Source organism: Biomphalaria glabrata, chromosome 10 (genome assembly GCF_947242115.1).
Source record: "Biomphalaria glabrata chromosome 10, xgBioGlab47.1, whole genome shotgun sequence".
NCBI classification, from domain to species: domain Eukaryota; kingdom Metazoa; phylum Mollusca; class Gastropoda; family Planorbidae; genus Biomphalaria; species Biomphalaria glabrata.
Window position 1 is genome coordinate 16,776,271 of NC_074720.1, and position 18,551 is coordinate 16,794,821.

Sequence of the window (18,551 nt, forward strand, 5' to 3'; positions counted from 1 at the left end):
CTTTTCTTTTGACTTGGAGGTGAAAAAGGCAGTTGCCATTTTTTCCAATACAAACAACTATTTGCCCTGACGAGTTTCTCACCAAACATTTATCGCTGTCTACAATGGCACTGGAACTGGTAGGACTGTTGACTGTCTACAATGGCACTGGAACTGGTAGGACTGTTGACTGTCTACAATGGCACTGGAACTGGTAGGACTGTTGACTGTCTACAATGGCACTGGACTGATACTGTTGACTGTCTACAATGGCACTGGAACTGGTACTGTTGATTGTCTACAATGGCACTGGACTGGTACTGTTGATTGTCTACAATGGCACTGGAATGGTACTGTTGACTGTCTACAATGGCACTGGACTGGTACTGTTGATTGTCTACAATGGCACTGAACTGGTACTGTTGATCCATATTTTTCTATTTATTTATTTTTATTTATTTTTTTTAAATTTCTACTGAATCTAAACATAAGTGTTTCATTGATTTTTTTTTCGTAGGCTAGGTTTATTTTCGCTCTCTAACTTAATTAGCTTTTCTCTTGTGTGTTTTTTTTTTATATTTAAATCTAAGTTTTTTTTTCTTTGCCTACATGTTAGCTATCTGTATTTTTTTTTAAAGTTAAAAATATTTGATAGACTTTTTGTTTCGTTCTCATGTTGAATGTAGCCTTTTCATTTCCTTGGGCTTCAAGACTCAGCGTTCGATCAAAATAAAGTTGTAAATTGGATCATGGAACAAATTGGAACAAAAAAAAAGTAGCTTCTTTAGATTTATCTCAATCTTATTAAAGTTTGTTTTTTTTTATTTCCGAATTCTATGACTGTTTTTTTTTTTTTTTTTGAGTTCTTTGTTGTTGATTGTTTTGATTTCATTGTTTATGACTTTTTTCTTTCTTTTCTTTCTTTGTTAATGACTGTTTTGAGTCTTTGTTAATGACTGTTTTGAGTCTTTGTTAATGAGTGTTTTGAGTCTTTGTTAATGACTGTTTTGAGTCTTTGTTAATGAGTGCTTTGAGTCTTTGTTAATGAGTGTTTTGAGTCTTTGTTAATGACTGTTTTGAGTCTTTGTTAATGACTGTTTTGAGTCTTTGTTAATGACTGTTTTGAGTCTTTGTTAATGAGTGTTTTGAGTCTTTGTTAATGACTGTTTTGAGTCTTTGTTAATGAGTGCTTTGAGTCTTTGTTAATGAGTGTTTTGAGTCTTTGTTAATGACTGTTTTGAGTCTTTGTTAATGACTGTTTTGAGTCTTTGTTAATGACTGTTTTGAGTCTTTGTTAATGACTGTTTTGAGTCTTTGTTAATGACTGTTTTGAGTCTTTGTTAATGAGTGTTTTGAGTCTTTGTTAATGACTGTTTTGAGTCTTTGTTGATGACTGTTTTGAGTCTTTGTTAATGACTGTTAATGATTTTATCGGCCTCCGAAAGTGGAAAAGACGCCATTAGTTTTGTGTGGAATGTCTGTCTATCGTCTGTCCGTCCGTCCCGTTTAGATCTCGTAAACTAGAAAAGAGAGTGAAAATCCAACATCATAATATTTTAGACCATTCAAAGATCTGATGCAATGGCTACTGTTTTCTTTTCTGAAAGCGAAAAATCTAATTTTTTAAATCACTTATGCAAGCAGTTATCTTCATAAAAATACACTTTTTCAACTATTCACTATTAATAGTAACAAACACGGGATGCTTTTTAGTAGGGAGTGTCTTTGCATATCATAATTTTAAACACATATATGCAAACGGTTTTAGATTTTTTGTCAAAAAATTATTTTTTTTACATTTGTATTGCTAAGTTAAGTAAGTTCTGTTATACTAACTACTACATTTACAAAAAAAAATGTTTACTTTTTTTTTAGAGAAAAAATCTTAGTATGCATATAAGTTGGACATAATTTAAAATAACAATTAATAAGTCGTTTTTCCTATTATCACTTGAACTGAAGTGCTACTCTAATGAAACAGAACACTGAACCATGACTGAATAAAGGAAATTTCTTTTTTTTTTACGAAATGTTTTTTTCTTGAGGAAAAAGAGATTGTGTCTTTACAAAACAATTAGAGCAATTATATATTCATTATATAGACATTAGTTAGGCCAGGTTCGATTCAAACTTCATATTACTTTCACCTATCCTGGGGCACCACACAAGATCCGTCAACCTTCTTTCTCCATTCTTCTCTGTCATTTGTTTTTAATAGAATTTCATTCCGATATTCTTTCTGAAAATCTTGAAACCTGCCTTTTTACCTGCCTGGGTGGACCATTTCGGGGGCCGATTTTGAGTTTGTCTCCACACAAACTGTCTTTGTAACTTTTTTGTTGTTGTTGTTGTTGTTGTTTTTTGCAGATCTTTGTTTTATGACTGTTTTGAGTTCTTTGTTTTATGACTGTTTTGAGTTCTTTGTTTTATGACTGTTTTGAGTTCTTTGTTTTATGACTGTTTTGAGTTCTTTGTTTTATGACTGTTTTGAGTTCTTTGTTTTATGACTGTTTTGAGTTCTTTGTTTTATGACTGTTTTGAGTTCTTTGTTTTATGACTGTTTTAAGTTCTTTATTTATGACTGTTTTGAATTCTTTGTTTTATGACTGTTTTGATTTCTTTGTTTTATGACTGTTTTGAGTTCATTGTTTATGACTGCTTATTAAATCTTTGTTTATGACTTATTAAGAGGTTTTATAAGATTCATAATTGTATGATTTAAACTTGAAGACCCATGAAACACTAATGACATCAGTGGCACTAAAGATATATGAGGTCCCAAAGACATCAGTGGCACTAAAGATATATGAGGTCCCAAAGACATCAGTGGCACTAAAGATATATGAGGTCCCAAAGACATCAGTGACACTAAAGATATATGAGGTCCCAGAGACATCAGTGGCACTAAAGATATATGAGGTCCCAAAGACATCAGTGGCATTAAAGATATATGAGGTCCCAAAGACATCAGTGGCACTAAAGATATATGAGGTCCCAAAGACATCAGTGGCACTAAAGATATATGAGGTCCCAAAGACATCAGTGGCACTAAAGATATATGAGGTCCCAAAGACATCAGTGGCACTAAAGATATACGAGGTCGCAAAGACATCAGTGGCACTAAAGATAGACGAGGTCCCAAAGACATCAGTGGCAATAAAGATATACGATGTCGCAAAGACATCAGTGGCACTAAAGATATATGAGGTCCCAAATACATCAGTGGCACTAAAGATGTATGAGGTCCCAAAGACATCAGTGGCACTAAAGATATATCAGGTCCCAAAGACATCAGTGGCACTAAAGATGTATGAGGTACCAATGACATCAGTGGCACTAAAGATGTATGAGGTACCAATGACATCAGTGGCACTAAAGATATATGAGGTCCCAAAGACATCAGTGGCACTAAAGATATACGAGGTCCCAAAGAAATCAGTGGCATTAAATATATATGAGGTCCCAAAGACATCAGTGGCACTAAAGATATACGAGGTCCCAAAGAAATCAGTGGCATTAAATATATATGAGGTCCCAAAGACATCAGTGGCACTAAAGATATATGAGGTCCCAAAGACATCAGTGGCACTAAAGATATATGAGGTCCCAAAGACATCAGTGGCATTAAAGATATATGAGGTCCCAAAGACATCAGTGGCACTAAAGATATATGAGGTCCCAAAGACATCAGTGGCACTAAAGATATATGAGGTCCCAAAGACATCAGTGGCACTAAAGATATATGAGGTCCCAAAGACATCAGTGGCACTAAAGATATACGAGGTCGCAAAGACATCAGTGGCACTAAAGATAGACGAGGTCCCAAAGACATCAGTGGCAATAAAGATATACGATGTCGCAAAGACATCAGTGGCACTAAAGATATATGAGGTCCCAAATACATCAGTGGCACTAAAGATGTATGAGGTCCCAAAGACATCAGTGGCACTAAAGATATATCAGGTCCCAAAGACATCAGTGGCACTAAAGATGTATGAGGTACCAATGACATCAGTGGCACTAAAGATGTATGAGGTACCAATGACATCAGTGGCACTAAAGATGTATGAGGTACCAATGACATCAGTGGCACTAAAGATATATGAGGTACCAAAGACATCAGTGGCACTAAAGATATATGAGGTACCAATGACATCAGTGGCACTAAAGATATATGAAGCCCCAAAGACATCAGTGGCACTAAAGATATATGAGGTACCAATGACATCAGTGGCACTAAAGATATATGAGGTACCAAAGACATCAGTGGCACTAAAGATATATGAGGTACCAATGACATCAGTGGCACTAAAGATATATGAGGTACCAAAGACATCAGTGGCACTAAAGATGTATGAGGTACAAAGACATTGGCTGTCAGTCGTGACACCTTACCTCCGTCTAGACACCTGAAATTCGCTTATTTTACATAGTCTAGTTCAGACCTATGTATATATTTATTACATCTAGACTGGACATGGAGATCTTTTAACGCGGCAAAAAATGTCGTGAAGTTTGTTATTTTGAAGTTGACTCAAGGCATTGTTTTGTAAAGTAGTTATTAGAAGGCACGTTATTTGTCCAACCCTAACCTATGTAACATATAGATCTAGATCTAGTCATTGAACATCGTAAAAAGAGCACTCACGTCTCATAATAACTATTTTGCATTTTTTAGATATATAATCTAGAAAGATCTAGATAATCAATCTATTTAAATGTACATAAGATGACTAAAATCAATAGACGTGAATTATTTCGATCGAGGATTTTCTGGTATGATCTTAATGGAAACTAACAGGAAATGGCTTTATGTCATGTATTGGCGTGAGTATATAGGTCTGTGATTAATACATAACAATCTAGATATATATAGGTCTGTGCGTTGATCAATCGCGGATAAGAATTTGTTTCCGTTTTCCAGTCTAGGTATAATATTTATAGGTCTGTGCTCTAGTTATTAATTACAATAAAAATGTCTTTTTAGTCACATTCTTGTTCAAAAGAATATACTTTTTATTTTCAGTTTTACTGTGTAAATAAAGTCCCAACTTCAACTGAGCAAATAAGACACAAGCAAGCTACCATTTAGCCTCAGATATAAAATCTAAACCGTGTGGTATTCATTGTTGTCACAAATCTTTTTTATTTGTTTGTAGTCATCTCATTAATCAACTCAATGCAGAGAGGATTTTTGTATATGGTTTTTATATTAATTGCTCTCACATACAAATTCACAACTGGACTAGAGTCAAGAAAAACAAAAAAATATTTTAAAATTTTTTTTTAAAAGCCAAAGCTGAAGTGTAATTGTATCAATTAGTTTGGACTAGTCATGTCATTACATGTATGATTGACCTAGACATAGTAAGAAGGGGGAGGGAAGAAGGGCGGGGTATCTTGGTGAATGTTTACATGATCATTTTTGAAATGCATAAAAAAATGCCCACTCAGGGCTCAAGAGTCCTCAAGGGGACTAGTTTAGCTTATACCACCACATCTTTTAAGAACCATTTCTTTCCTTTGTTCAAGATACCAATTAAAACAATTAATTTCAAATAGTTAATAAACTAATTTTTTTAATTGTTTTGTCAGGTAAAAGAAATAACTGTGCAAAATTTCAGCTTAATCGAGATTGGTTGTGGGAGAAATAACATGTACAAACTTTTTACCAGAAAGACAGACAGAGTGACTTGATATATAAACTTTGTAAAAAAGAAATAATCTTTAAATAGTACAAAGGAATAAATCAACAAGTCTCGGAGCTGCGCAACACAAGGGAAACAACTCTAGAGAAAGTGAAGCCCTTCAGTGTTAAATGTCATCTCCTTCTTTGTCCTCATAAACTGTACTTGTGTGCTGTTAGATCTACTCTCTGGGGGACTGACGTGTTACTAGAAGAGGTCCACTCCTTGAAGACAAAAGTTGGTTGGAGAAAGGAATTGCGTCATTGTGGTTATTTACCACACTTCAAATAGCTCTCACTTTGTTCTGATTATACTGAGATGGGCGGAGATTTCGTTATGGCAATGTGATTGGATCTGACTTTAGATTCTATTGAAATGTTGGTGATATGTACATTTAATAACAAAAGATTTAGTTGATATGAAATCAAAAAGATATATTCCAGATGGAAGTATAATAATTAACTTTAAGTAATAATAATAATATTAATCTTTATTATCCATAAGGAAATGTTTCTTACTAATTGTGCATTACACCAAAGAAAACATTATATAGAGAAAACCAAAAGATGTATTCACACTAGACGCACTCATAATTTACATGCAAAGTACATCAACAATACATGACGTCGTCAGTACTACATCAGGACGTCCTTTTAAACACAATACACGTGTTGCTATACAAAACATGACTTGAAGGTACAATCAACCACAATACAAAACATGACTTGAAGGTACAATCAACCACAATACAAAACATGACTTGAAGGTACAATCAACCACAATACAAAACATGACTTGAAGGTACAATCAACCACAATACAAAACATGACTTGAAGGCACAATCAACCACAATACAAAACATGACTTGAAGGCACAATCAACAACAATACAAAACATGACTTGAAGGCACAATCAACCACAATACAAAACATGACTTGAAGGTACAATCAACCACAATACAAAACATGACTTGAAAGTACAATCAACCACAATACAAAACATGACTTGAAGGTACAATCAACCACAATACAAAACATGACTTGAAGGTACAATCAACCACAATACAAAACATGACTTGAAGGTACAATCAACCACAATACAAAACATGACTTGAAGGTACAATCAACCACAATACAAAACATGACTTGAAGGTACAATCAACCACAATACAAAACATGACTTGAAGGCACAATCAACCACAATACAAAACATGACTTGAAGGTACAATCAACCACAATACAAAACATGACTTGAAGGTACAATCAACCACAATACAAAACATGACTTGAAGGTACAATCAACCACAATACAAAACATGACTTGAAGGTACAATCAACCACAATACAAAACATGACTTGAAGGCACAATCAACCACAATACAAAACATGACTTGAAGGTACAATCAACCACAATACAAAACATGACTTGAAGGTACAATCAACCACAATACAAAACATGACTTGAAGGTACAATCAACCACAATACAAAACATGACTTGAAGGCACAATCAACCACAATACAAAACATGACTTAAAGGGTACAATCAACCACAATACAAAACATGACTTGAAGGTACAATCAACCACAATACAAAACATGACTTGAAGGTACAATCAACCACAATACAAAACATGACTTGAAGGCACAATCAACCACAATACAAAACATGACTTGAAGGCACAATCAACCACAATACAAAACATGACTTGAAGGTACAATCAACCACAATACAAAACATGACTTGAAGGTACAATCAACCACAATACAAAACATGACTTGAAGGTACAATCAACCACAATACAAAACATGACTTGAAGGTACAATCAACTACAATACAAAACATGACTTGAAGGTACAATCAACCACAATACAAAACATGACTTGAAGGTACAATCAACCACAATACAAAACGTCAATATAATGAAAAAACAAAAAAAAATGCATGACTTTAAGTGGATACATCAATTCCTGTTTGTAACGTCACTTAACAGTACATTCACCACAACACAGGACGTTACCTAAACAAAAGATACATGACATGAAAGAGAATAGATCGACTTGAACACATGACGTCCCCTAGAAGCATCAACTATAACACATGACGTCACTTGGAATACATCGACTCTAAAACATGACGTCACTTAGAAGGCATCAATTACAAAACATGATGTCCCATAGAAGACATCAACTAGGCCACAAGACATGACCTCATCAACTAGAACACACACACACACACACACACACATATATATATATATATATAATCCTTGACCATGTTATGAATTCATTTGTGATTTTGTATATTTCTGTGTCAAGTGAATTATACGCCTACGTGAGAGTTTCGATATTACCTGACTCAAGTACAGAGAATAGATATCTTGAATACATAACAAAGTACAGAGAATACATATCTTGAATACATAATAAAAATAATAAGGCTTGACTTCGAGTCCGACGATTAATGAGAATAAAGCATTTCTCGTGATTACGCAGTCAAAGCTTTGACCTACATATTTTGCCACATCCAGCACATGCATAACCATTGTCCGCCTGTGGTCGATTTTGATTTGCTTTTCGCCGTCTGCAGCGGATTTTCTTTTGGTCTCAAATGTATATCCCGTGTTCTTTATAAGCGACCTCCAGCTGTCTCGAGTACATAACAAAGTACAGTAATGCATATCTTCAATACATAACAAAGTACAGTAATGCATATCTTCAATACATAACAAAGTGCAGTAATACATATCTTCAATACATAACAAAGTACAGTAATGCATATCTTCAATACATAACAAAGTACAGTAATGCATATCTTCAATACATAACAAAGTGCAGTAATACATATCTTCAATACATAACAAAGTACAGTAATGCATATCTTCAATACATAACAAAGTACAGTAATACATATCTTCAATACATAACAAAGTACAGTAATGCATATCTTCAATACATAACAAAGTACAGTAATACATATCTTCAATACATAACAAAGTACAGTAATACATATCTTCAATACATAACAAAGTACAGTAATACATATCTTCAATACATAACAAAGTACAGTAATACATATCTTAAATACATAACAAAGTACAGTAATGCATATCTTAAATACATAACAAAGTGCAGTAATGCATATCTTAAATACATAACAAAGTACAGTAATGCATATCTTAAATACATAACAAAGTGCAGTAATGCATATCTTCAATACATAACAAAGTACAGTAATACATATCTTCAATACATAACAAAGTACAGTAATACATATCTTCAATACATAACAAAGTACAGTAATGCATATCTTCAATACATAACAAAGTACAGTAATACATATCTTAAATACATAACAAAGTGCACTAGTGCAGTAATACACACTCTATTTACATAAAAAAGTACAGTAATGCATATCTTGAATACATAACAAAGTACAGTAATACATATCTTAAATACATAACAAAGTGCACTAGTGCAGTAATACACACCCTATATACATAAAAAAGTACAGTAACGCATATCTCGATTATTTCAAATAGGACAGTAATAGGCTACATATCTTAAATACATAACAAACTGAAACATAGATCTAGTATTGATTGATTTATAGTCTAGTATTTTACAGAAGAAATGGCCTTGCTAATGAATTAAAATCATTTTTAGAGTGCAAATGAACTCAAGTGGCTTTCGGCAATATAATGTGACTTAAATTATGCAAATCATTTTATTAGTGAACGCGGCGAGAGCTTACTATGGTATTTATGGACTAATCCATAAGAGGCTCCACACTTACGTTCCTTCCCCCAATGACAAAGAAATTGTGTTCTACTAGAGATAAACTAACAGATAGTGAACTGAAAACACCTTTTGTGTACTAACAATGTTACGCCAACAAGCTAATAGGCTTTGCATTTAGTGGAGACTGTTGTCATGAATGTAAGTGGCGGGGCCCACTGGGGGGTCCGATTACTTCAAGTGGTGTTGAGGCAGACTGATTGGGGTAAAATTCTGGCTGCAAAGGGAAGTAGTCTGATAACCTCGTCTGTGATGTGAGTTGAGTCCCCTGCCATTCAGAAGTGAAGATATAAGGTTCAAGGGATGTTATCTACAAGACAGAGAGGTAAGTGAGTTTATAGCTAAGTTAATGTATTAGAGACATTGTCTATCTATCTATCTATCTATCTATTTCTAAGATGCTCAAATGTCCAATGAAGACTAACACAATAGAAATAATTATATTTAGACTAGCACTGCTCGGATTGATCCAGTGGTGCCGAACCAGTAGGGCGTTCTTAGTGGGTAGATAGTGGGGCAAACTTCCCAAACCCAGCGCCTTGGGGGGGCGATAAAGAGAATCACTGTTACACATCGTACAAATATTCATGGCCCTGATATGACACGAGCCCAGAGCCCTACGCACTGCTAAGGCCGCCTCTGACCACTGACACGAGCTCCATCCAATGTATTCGATCCTCTACGCAGACTCTACTCAGCTGCTGTTTCAGTATGCTCTGCGAGCAGAAGTTTCGAGGCACAGGACAAAACCACGTCCAGGGGTCAGATTTTGCCCGTGGTTCGTAGTTTTTGGGCATCACAGATTTAAACATGTTAAATATTGTAACATGTGCCCACAGCTATTATATTTAAAAAAAAAACAAAAAAAAACGACTATCTGCCCGAGGCTCACATTTTGTTTTTTTAGCTAGATGTGACGTCATGTCATACCTCTATCAAACAAAGCATTCACTGCCGCCATTTTGCAGCCAAGGGCCAGAAACTCATGTGCCTGGAATAATTCCTCACAACTCTCTCTCTCTCTCCCTCTTGTCTTCCCCTTCTTCAGAAGACGTGACGCACATGGCGAGCAGTGTCCACGGCAAGTCAAAGCAAGATAATGTGGACTCCTCGATCCACTCTACTGAATTCTCTCCCCTGATGTGGTGTAGTTGAATTGATTTCACTTAATGTTTTCTTCCCATATGGTATTGCGATATAGACATCTCTGTTGTTCAGTGTGATCTGTGGAATACAGTGACATCTTCAACATAGTGTTGGAGCGACATGAATTCTGTGACATAAAGTAAGTTGTTTGTTGTAACTTGTCTCAGTAAGTTGTTTGATTGTGACGTTAGGGGAGATGTGTTGAAGTGAGAAGTAAGTTGTTTATTTAAAGTTTGTGAGTAATAGTATTTAGGTCTATAAGTTGCTTTTGATTCTACGTAAGTCAATTGTTTATGTCATGGAGAACATTGTTTTGTAATGACTTGGAAGTAAGTTGTCTGTTCAATGAGATGAAGTAATCTGTTTATTTAATAACAAGAAGTAAGTTGTTTATTTAATGACATGAAGTAAGCGACGTTTATTTAATGACATGATGTAAGATGTTTATTTAATGACAAGAAGTAAGCTGTTATTTAATGACATGAAGTAAGCTGTTTATTTAATGACATGAAGTAAGATGTTTATTTAATGCAAGAAGTAAGATGTTTATTTAATGACATGAAGTAAGATGTTTATTTAATGCAAGAAGTAAGATGTTTATTTAATGACACGAAGTAAGATGTTTATTTAATGACATGAAGTAAGCTGTTTATTTAATGCAAGAAGTAAGATGTTTATTTAATGACATGAAGTAAGATATTTATTTAATGACAAGAAGTAAGATGTTTATTTAATGACATGAAGTAAGATGTTTATTTAATGACACGAAGTAAGATGTTTATTTAATGACACGAAGTAAGATGTTTATTTAATGCAAGAAGTAAGATGTTTATTTAATGACATGAAGTAAGCTGTTTATTTAATAAAATGAAGTAAGATGTTTATTTAATGACAAGAAGTAAGATGTTTATTTAATGACATGAAGTAAGATGTTTATTTAATGCAAGAAGTAAAATGTTTATTTAATGACACGAAGTAAGATGTTTATTTAATGACACGAAGTAAGATGTGTATTTAATGACATGAAGTAAGATGTTTATTTAATGCAAGAAGTAAGATGTTTATTTAATGACACGAAGTAAGATGTTTATTTAATGACACGAAGTAAGATGTTTATTTAATGACATGAAGTAAGATGTTTATTTAATGCAAGAAGTAAGATGTTTATTTAATGACACGAAGTAAGATGTTGTTTATTTAATGACACGAAGTAAGATGTTTATTTAATGACATGAAGTAAGATGTTTATTTAATGACACGAAGTAAGATGTTTATTTAATGCAAGAAGTAAGCTGTTTATTTAATGACATGAAGTAAGCTGTTTATTTAATGACATGAAGTAAGATATTTATTTAATGACAAGAAGTAAGATGTTTATTTAATGACATGAAGTAAGATGTTTATTTAATGACACGAAGTAAGATGTTTATTTAATGACACGAAGTAAGCTGTTTATTTAATGCAAGAAGTAAGATGTTTATTTAATGACATGAAGTAAGCTGTTTATTTAATGATATGAAGTAAGATATTTATTTAATGACAAGAAGTAAGATGTTTATTTAATGACATGAAGTAAGATGTTTATTTAATGCAAGAAGTAAGATGCTTATTTAATGACACGAAGTAAGATGTTTATTTAATGACACGAAGTAAGATGTTTATTTAATGACACGAAGTAAGATGTTTATTTAATGATATGAAGTAAGATGTTTATTTAATGCAAGAAGTAAGATGCTTATTTAATGACACGAAGTAAGATGTTTATTTAATGACACGAAGTAAGATGTTTATTTAATGATATGAAGTAAGATGTTTATTTAATGCAAGAAGTAAGATGTTTATTTAATGACACGAAGTAAGATGTTTATTTAATGACACGAAGTAAGATGTTTATTTAATGACATGAAGTAAGATGTTTATTTAATGCAAGAAGTAAGATGTTTATTTAATGACATGAAGTAAGATATTTATTTAATGACAAGAAGTAAGATGTTTATTTAATGACATGAAGTAAGATGTTTATTTAATGACACGAAGTAAGATGTTTATTTAATGACACGAAGTAGGCTGTTTATTTAATGCAAGAAGTAAGATGTTTATTTAATGACATGAAGTAAGCTTTTTATTTAATGAAATGAAGTAAGATGTTTATTTAATGACATGAAGTAAGATGTTTATTTAATGACACGAAGTAAGATGTTTATTTAATGACATGAAGTAAGATGTTTATTTAATGACATGAAGTAAGATGTTTATTTAATGACACGAAGTAAGATGTTTATTTAATGACATGAAGTAAGCTGTTTATTTAATGACATGAAGTAAGATGTTTATTTAATGACACGAAGTAAGCTGTTTATTTAATGACATGAAGTAAGCTGTTTATTTAATGACATGAAGTAAGATGTTTATTTAATGACACGAAGTAAGATGTTTATTTTAATGACATGAAGTAAGATGTTTATTTAATGACATGAAGTAAGCTGTTTATTTAATGACATGAAGTTTATAACACATAGTACGTTGGTTGGTTTAAGGGCATGAATTAAATTGGCTGTTTAAAAGTAAGCTTGCTTTTTATAACATAAAATAAGTTATTTGGCATGACACAAGGCTTTAGAATCTTGATGTAGGCCTACGTCTAAAACTGAAAGCACAGAGCTGGGAGAAGCCATGGAGGGAAACGACCAGAACTTTGTTTCGTCTCTCATATTTGTGTATTGCTACATTAGCTCGGCCATGACCTTTCCTCGGACAACCACACCAACTCACCTAACGGGCTGTGAAATCGGCAAGATCTATTCCCATCATTGTATGCATTGGCTGGTCAACAGTGTAAATCTCATTTCTTTACTCGGATTCTCGCGTAACAAATGTCTAAGATCGAAGGCTGGTTAAGCCGACATAGAGGTCTGCTGTTAGTGATGTTGTGGTTGTCAAAAGTACCTGTCAGGTCGTTCATTTGATTGGTTAATAATAAAACAATGAAGTCTTACAAATTGCAGTCAGTTATTGCCAATAGTGATGTCGGTGCTCAACAACATCCAGAATTGGTTCAAGAACCTCATAAATGGTTAAAAGGGGAGGGGAGGGCTAGCATATAGAACTTTGAGAATCACTGACATATTGCTTTGATGACCTTGTAAGACTCATTAACAGCACTAGTTCAATGAATATTAATAAGATTATGAAATTAACATTGTTAACGAGATCTTGAAAATATTCAAAAAATTTTTTTTTTAAATTGAGACTCTCTGTCTTAAAGAAGTGTCTTGACCTCCCAGTGTAGTGTACTTGTCCTGGAGACACATCCTTGCCACTGGTGGCTTCACTCACTTGTATGTTTTTGTCCTCCATTCTTGTCCTGGAAAAGTTGTCACCGAATGGAGCACGGAGGTCAGAGTTGAGTTCTAGAATTGAAATGTGAACCAGCTTAACACGTGTACACGGACCATCTTTTTCTAGGTCATTAGCCTCGTTTCAAAACGTGAAGTTGCATGAAATTCCTGCCATGAAAAAAATAGAATCTGTTTATTAATTAGTTCTATTCTGACAGAAGTAAATTAACATCAGTATTTTGATCTTTTTTTTTAATTTCAAATCTGTCTTTTTTTTTTTTGTCTTGATGTTTTTTGTCTTGATTATACTTCCAAATCAGATGACTGCTAACAAATGTGATAGTTGTTTTGTTACATTGTCAGTTACTTGGAGCCTACTTTTTAGTTTGCTTTTTGAAACGCTTGTGAATGAGTAAATTGACAGAAAAAAAAGAAACTTGTTTGATTCTGAAATTGGAGAACTTTTTTGGCGGGTTTTGAAAATTTTTTTTTACTGTCACATTTTATGTAGTTGGATAAACTGGTGGGGGATATCAAGCGGTCTGCTAACTAGTTCCCTGCTAGTTCCCTGTACTTTGCTGGAATGTTGGGGCGGTGGGGGGGGGGACACAAAATGATCAGCTAACCAGTTCCTTGTAGTTTGCTGGATTGTTGGATGACAAGTGATCTGCTGACCTGAGAGATGAACTCTGATTGGTGACAAGGCAGGTGCCCTGGTAAGGAACTCTGTGCTGTGCGGCGTAGTGCCTCATAGCTTCCATACAAAACTAGTGGATACGTCTCCCCGCAGCTCGCGGACACTCTTGCAAGACGTGCACTACCGTTTCTTCTCATTTCCCGCAGTGTCGGCAACGGGCATGTTATTTGCGGCGCCTAATGCCTCTTCCTCCATTCGGGACTTTCCCCTTTAACCAGCCATAGCTTGGAGGCAGGACTGATTTGCTGACCAGTTCCTTCCACTCTGTTTCTACCCCTTTTCTTTTCTCTTTCCTGTTACCGCCATGGTCTGGAATTGTCTTTTCGTTTCTGTCGAGTAGACTAAAGATACTTAGAAAAGTATCCATGACCGATTGTATTACTATTTCTTTTTTTCTTGGTCATTTTAAATTGTCTAATATCTCCTGGTCTGATTGTTGACACTAATTAGATTCTCGTCTGCGAGTTTGATTTCATTGGAAATGTGTTCTGTCACAGATTTTACTGGACCTTGAATTGCATCATGATAATGTTAATTGCGTTATAAGTTGCTTTTTGTTTTGTTCTTTGTCTTTAGGACGTACTGATGTTTTATCGGACGTTGTATTTTCTCAGGTAACATTTCCTGACTTTCAATTTCATTTGGACTTAACGTCATTATGGTCGGCTGATTTGAAATGTCAAACTCGACTCAGTCAAGAAATTTAACCTTTTTTTTTTTTTGCATCTCAAACATTTTAGTAACGCGATATAATCTCTTAACTATTTGTATCTTTAACTGTTGGCTTAGCTCGGTATTTTGATCCCGATTATTTATTGAAAACTTGAAAGTAATCAAGACTAAATAGTTATATATATATATTTATTTATTTATTTATCGTACTAAAGAATCTAAAAAAAATTACATAGGACACAATAAAACGTGTCAACAATTGTCATAGCAACTAATGTCATAGCAACTAGTGTCATAGCAACTAATGTCATAGTAACTAATGTCATAGCAACTAATGTCATAGCAACTAATGTCATAGAAACTAGTGTCATAGCAACTAATGTCATAGCAACTAATGTCATAGCAACTAATGTCATAGCAATTATCAACCCCTCCTAATCTCACCTATTTAAAGTATATAGGGTCAATACATTGTCATTTAACACTGAGACTTTTATTTTTTTGGGAGAGTGGACTTTGGATGGTTGTATTATTACTTCTAACTTCTGTCACAACTTCTGTCACAACTTCTGTCACAACTTCTGTCACAACTTCTGTCACAACTTCTGTCACAACTTCTGTGGTTTATTTTTTTTTACTACAAGTTTTATTTCATCATTTAAAATTTGCATTTGTAACTTTCTGGGGCACTGAGTGGTTAAGAGCTTGGCTTCTGAACCTGTCGTCTTGGGTTTGAATCTCGTTGATTACCCAACTCTGATGAGTGCCTGACATAAGTTGGGGGAAAGTAAAGGCGGTTGGTCGTTGTGCTGGCCACATGAAACCCTGCTCGTTAACCGTTGACCAAAGAAACAGATAACCTTCAAACCAACTGCCCTATAGATCGCAAGGTCTGAAAGAGGAACTTTTCCTTGTAGTTTTAGATGTGTGTACAATGCCTCTGTTCCACTCGTCTCGTGAACAGGTGGGTGGGTGAAGCCTGAACTCGCATCTTGAAAACGGTTCTAACGATTTCCCTAGAAATTTGACAGTTGATGTATGTCGTTAAAAAAAAAAGAATTACTAGCTCGTTGGCCACACTTGGAAAACTCTTAGATGGACCTTATACTTGTTTTAATTATAAAAAGAAAGATATAAAATTTTGTCTAGAGAACGAGAAAATCTTTCTCTTGAACAGACTACACGTCTTCTGGTATTTCCGCATGTAGGTACCTAGCACAGACCTATATGTATTACACTTAGACTGAATGCACTGATCTCTTACCACTACACAAACATGTCGTGAGAAACAACTGAAACAAGGCGTTGTTTTGTCAAGTGGAAGAGAGGTTTTGTTCTCAAACCTATGTAACATCTAGAGTCTAATAGTAATACTCATTCTAATGTTTAGTCCGAGTAGACAGAAAATCGTAAATAAGAGCACAGTCATCTCAAAAGTATTATTCTACCATTTTTAGATCCAGAATCTAAATCTATAAAAAATCTAGGTAATCAATCTATTTTAACACACCATACCGTGTCATACAATGATTAAAATCAACAGGCTTGAATTATTTGGATCTAGGATTGTCGAAACACTACGCCTATCACAATGGAAACTAAAAGGAAATGACTTTATATCAAAGATCTGTGTGCAAATGTATAGTTCTGTGATCAATAGCCCATTCTAAAATCTGCAAAATGGGATTGCATTATTTCTAAACTTTGAAAACTAAAGATCGTTACTTTTGTAAGACAGAAAAAGCGATTTTCCAAGATTCAGGGCGACTTCCATTACAGCTTGAACAAGAGTTCCATACATAACGATCAGATATAGGTCTGTGCTGTCTGTTCATTGAAAAGTTTAATACGGTCATGTTCAGGAACAGTTTGCGCATCGTCTTCTAAATCTAGATCTAAAGGCCTAGCATTGGAAGAGTATCAAGTCTAGTAGATCTATAGTTTCCCCTTTCAGAGTTGTGGTCTAAAGGTCATCTGTTTCTGTGGCCCACGGTCAACGAGTGCGTCATGTGGCCAGCACAACGACCAACCGCCTTTACTTTTCCCCATCTAATGTCAGGTACCCGTTAGAGCTGGGTGAACTCAGAGGCGTCCGAAGCTACCGAAATTAAAAATCCCAGTCTTCACTAGGTTTCGAACCCCGGACCTCGGTTCGGAAGCCAAGCACTTTACCGCTCAGCAAACGCACCTGCCCTAGTGGATCTTTACATTCACTAAACCAGGATTCTTTCTCGGAAGAAGGGGGAATGGGGTGGGATAAAACAAAAATATTTTTAAATTAATTACATTTTTTAGTTATTAAGACAAAAATAATCACTCTATAAGTTGTTGAACTTGCAGTGGCGTAACTTGCCATGTGCGGGTGGTGCGGGCCGCACGGGGCATCAAGGGATAAGGGGCATCAAACTGAGCACAAAATTTCTCAGAAAAAACTGCACACATTGTACATACATGAACAAACATAAACTACTGTATTTGATTTTAAAAAATATGTATTTTGCCACTGTTAATATTATGGGCGCTGCTCAAGATTGATAAGCCTGGCTGGCGCTCATAGTACTAACTCAGGCGGAGAAATTGTCTTCTCTGGTTAAAATGGTTGACGGCAGTGATCAAAGGGTCCTAAAGGTACAAATTTCATAATGAAAAGAATCTTGGATATCATTCCTTTTCTCTCAAAGCAGAATCTGGCCCTCAATGGGCATCACGAACGAGTTGAAGAAGAATTGTAAAGACAAAATCTCTCAAGCAGGTAGACGGTTAGTTGCCATGCAGTTTTAATTTTCTCACCTATTTTGGATTCTTTGAATTAACTGAAATAAACGACGGGTAAGTCTATCTTCAAAAAACAATGATCGTCAATTCGATATTGTACACTTAAATGGAAAACATGAAAAACATCGATATCTACTAGTTGGAAGGTCAACGCTGAAGCCATTATTACTGTCAGTAAAAGTATGTACTCTGATCTGAGGATTAGTGCAGAATATCAAAGACATATTGACCACAATAAAAAGAAGCCAAGCGAAAAAGGTGATGATTCTGTAACATAAGAAAGAGCTATTGATTTATTCTTCTTTGGACGTGATAGTTCAAGAAATAATCACCCAATAGGATCATATCATAATGTGGTAGGTGAATAGGAATTTTGTCGCTATCCCAACTATTGAATCCACAGATTGAAATCAATCTCGATGGTGCTCATTGCAACATTGACAAAAACACATTTCGTCTGGA

The 18,551-nt window shown here is 34.5% G+C and overlaps 1 protein-coding gene across 4 annotated transcripts in view; it reads left to right on the forward strand.

Annotated features, from left to right (window-relative positions):
• Nucleotides 1-9,686: 9,686 nt before the first annotated feature.
• The window catches only part of LOC106051616 (leucine-rich repeat-containing G-protein coupled receptor 5-like), a 159,733-nt gene continuing 150,868 nt past the window's right edge, over nt 9,687-18,551 (forward strand). For 3 of the 4 annotated variants that reach the window (XM_056044216.1, XM_056044212.1, XM_056044215.1), the window contains exon 1: nt 10,505-10,746. The gene's annotated coding sequence lies outside the window, so the exon portion shown is untranslated. Of the gene's footprint in view, nt 9,787-10,504; nt 10,747-18,551 lie in introns of those variants that run through there. The other variant, XM_056044214.1, reaches the window with a different exon arrangement.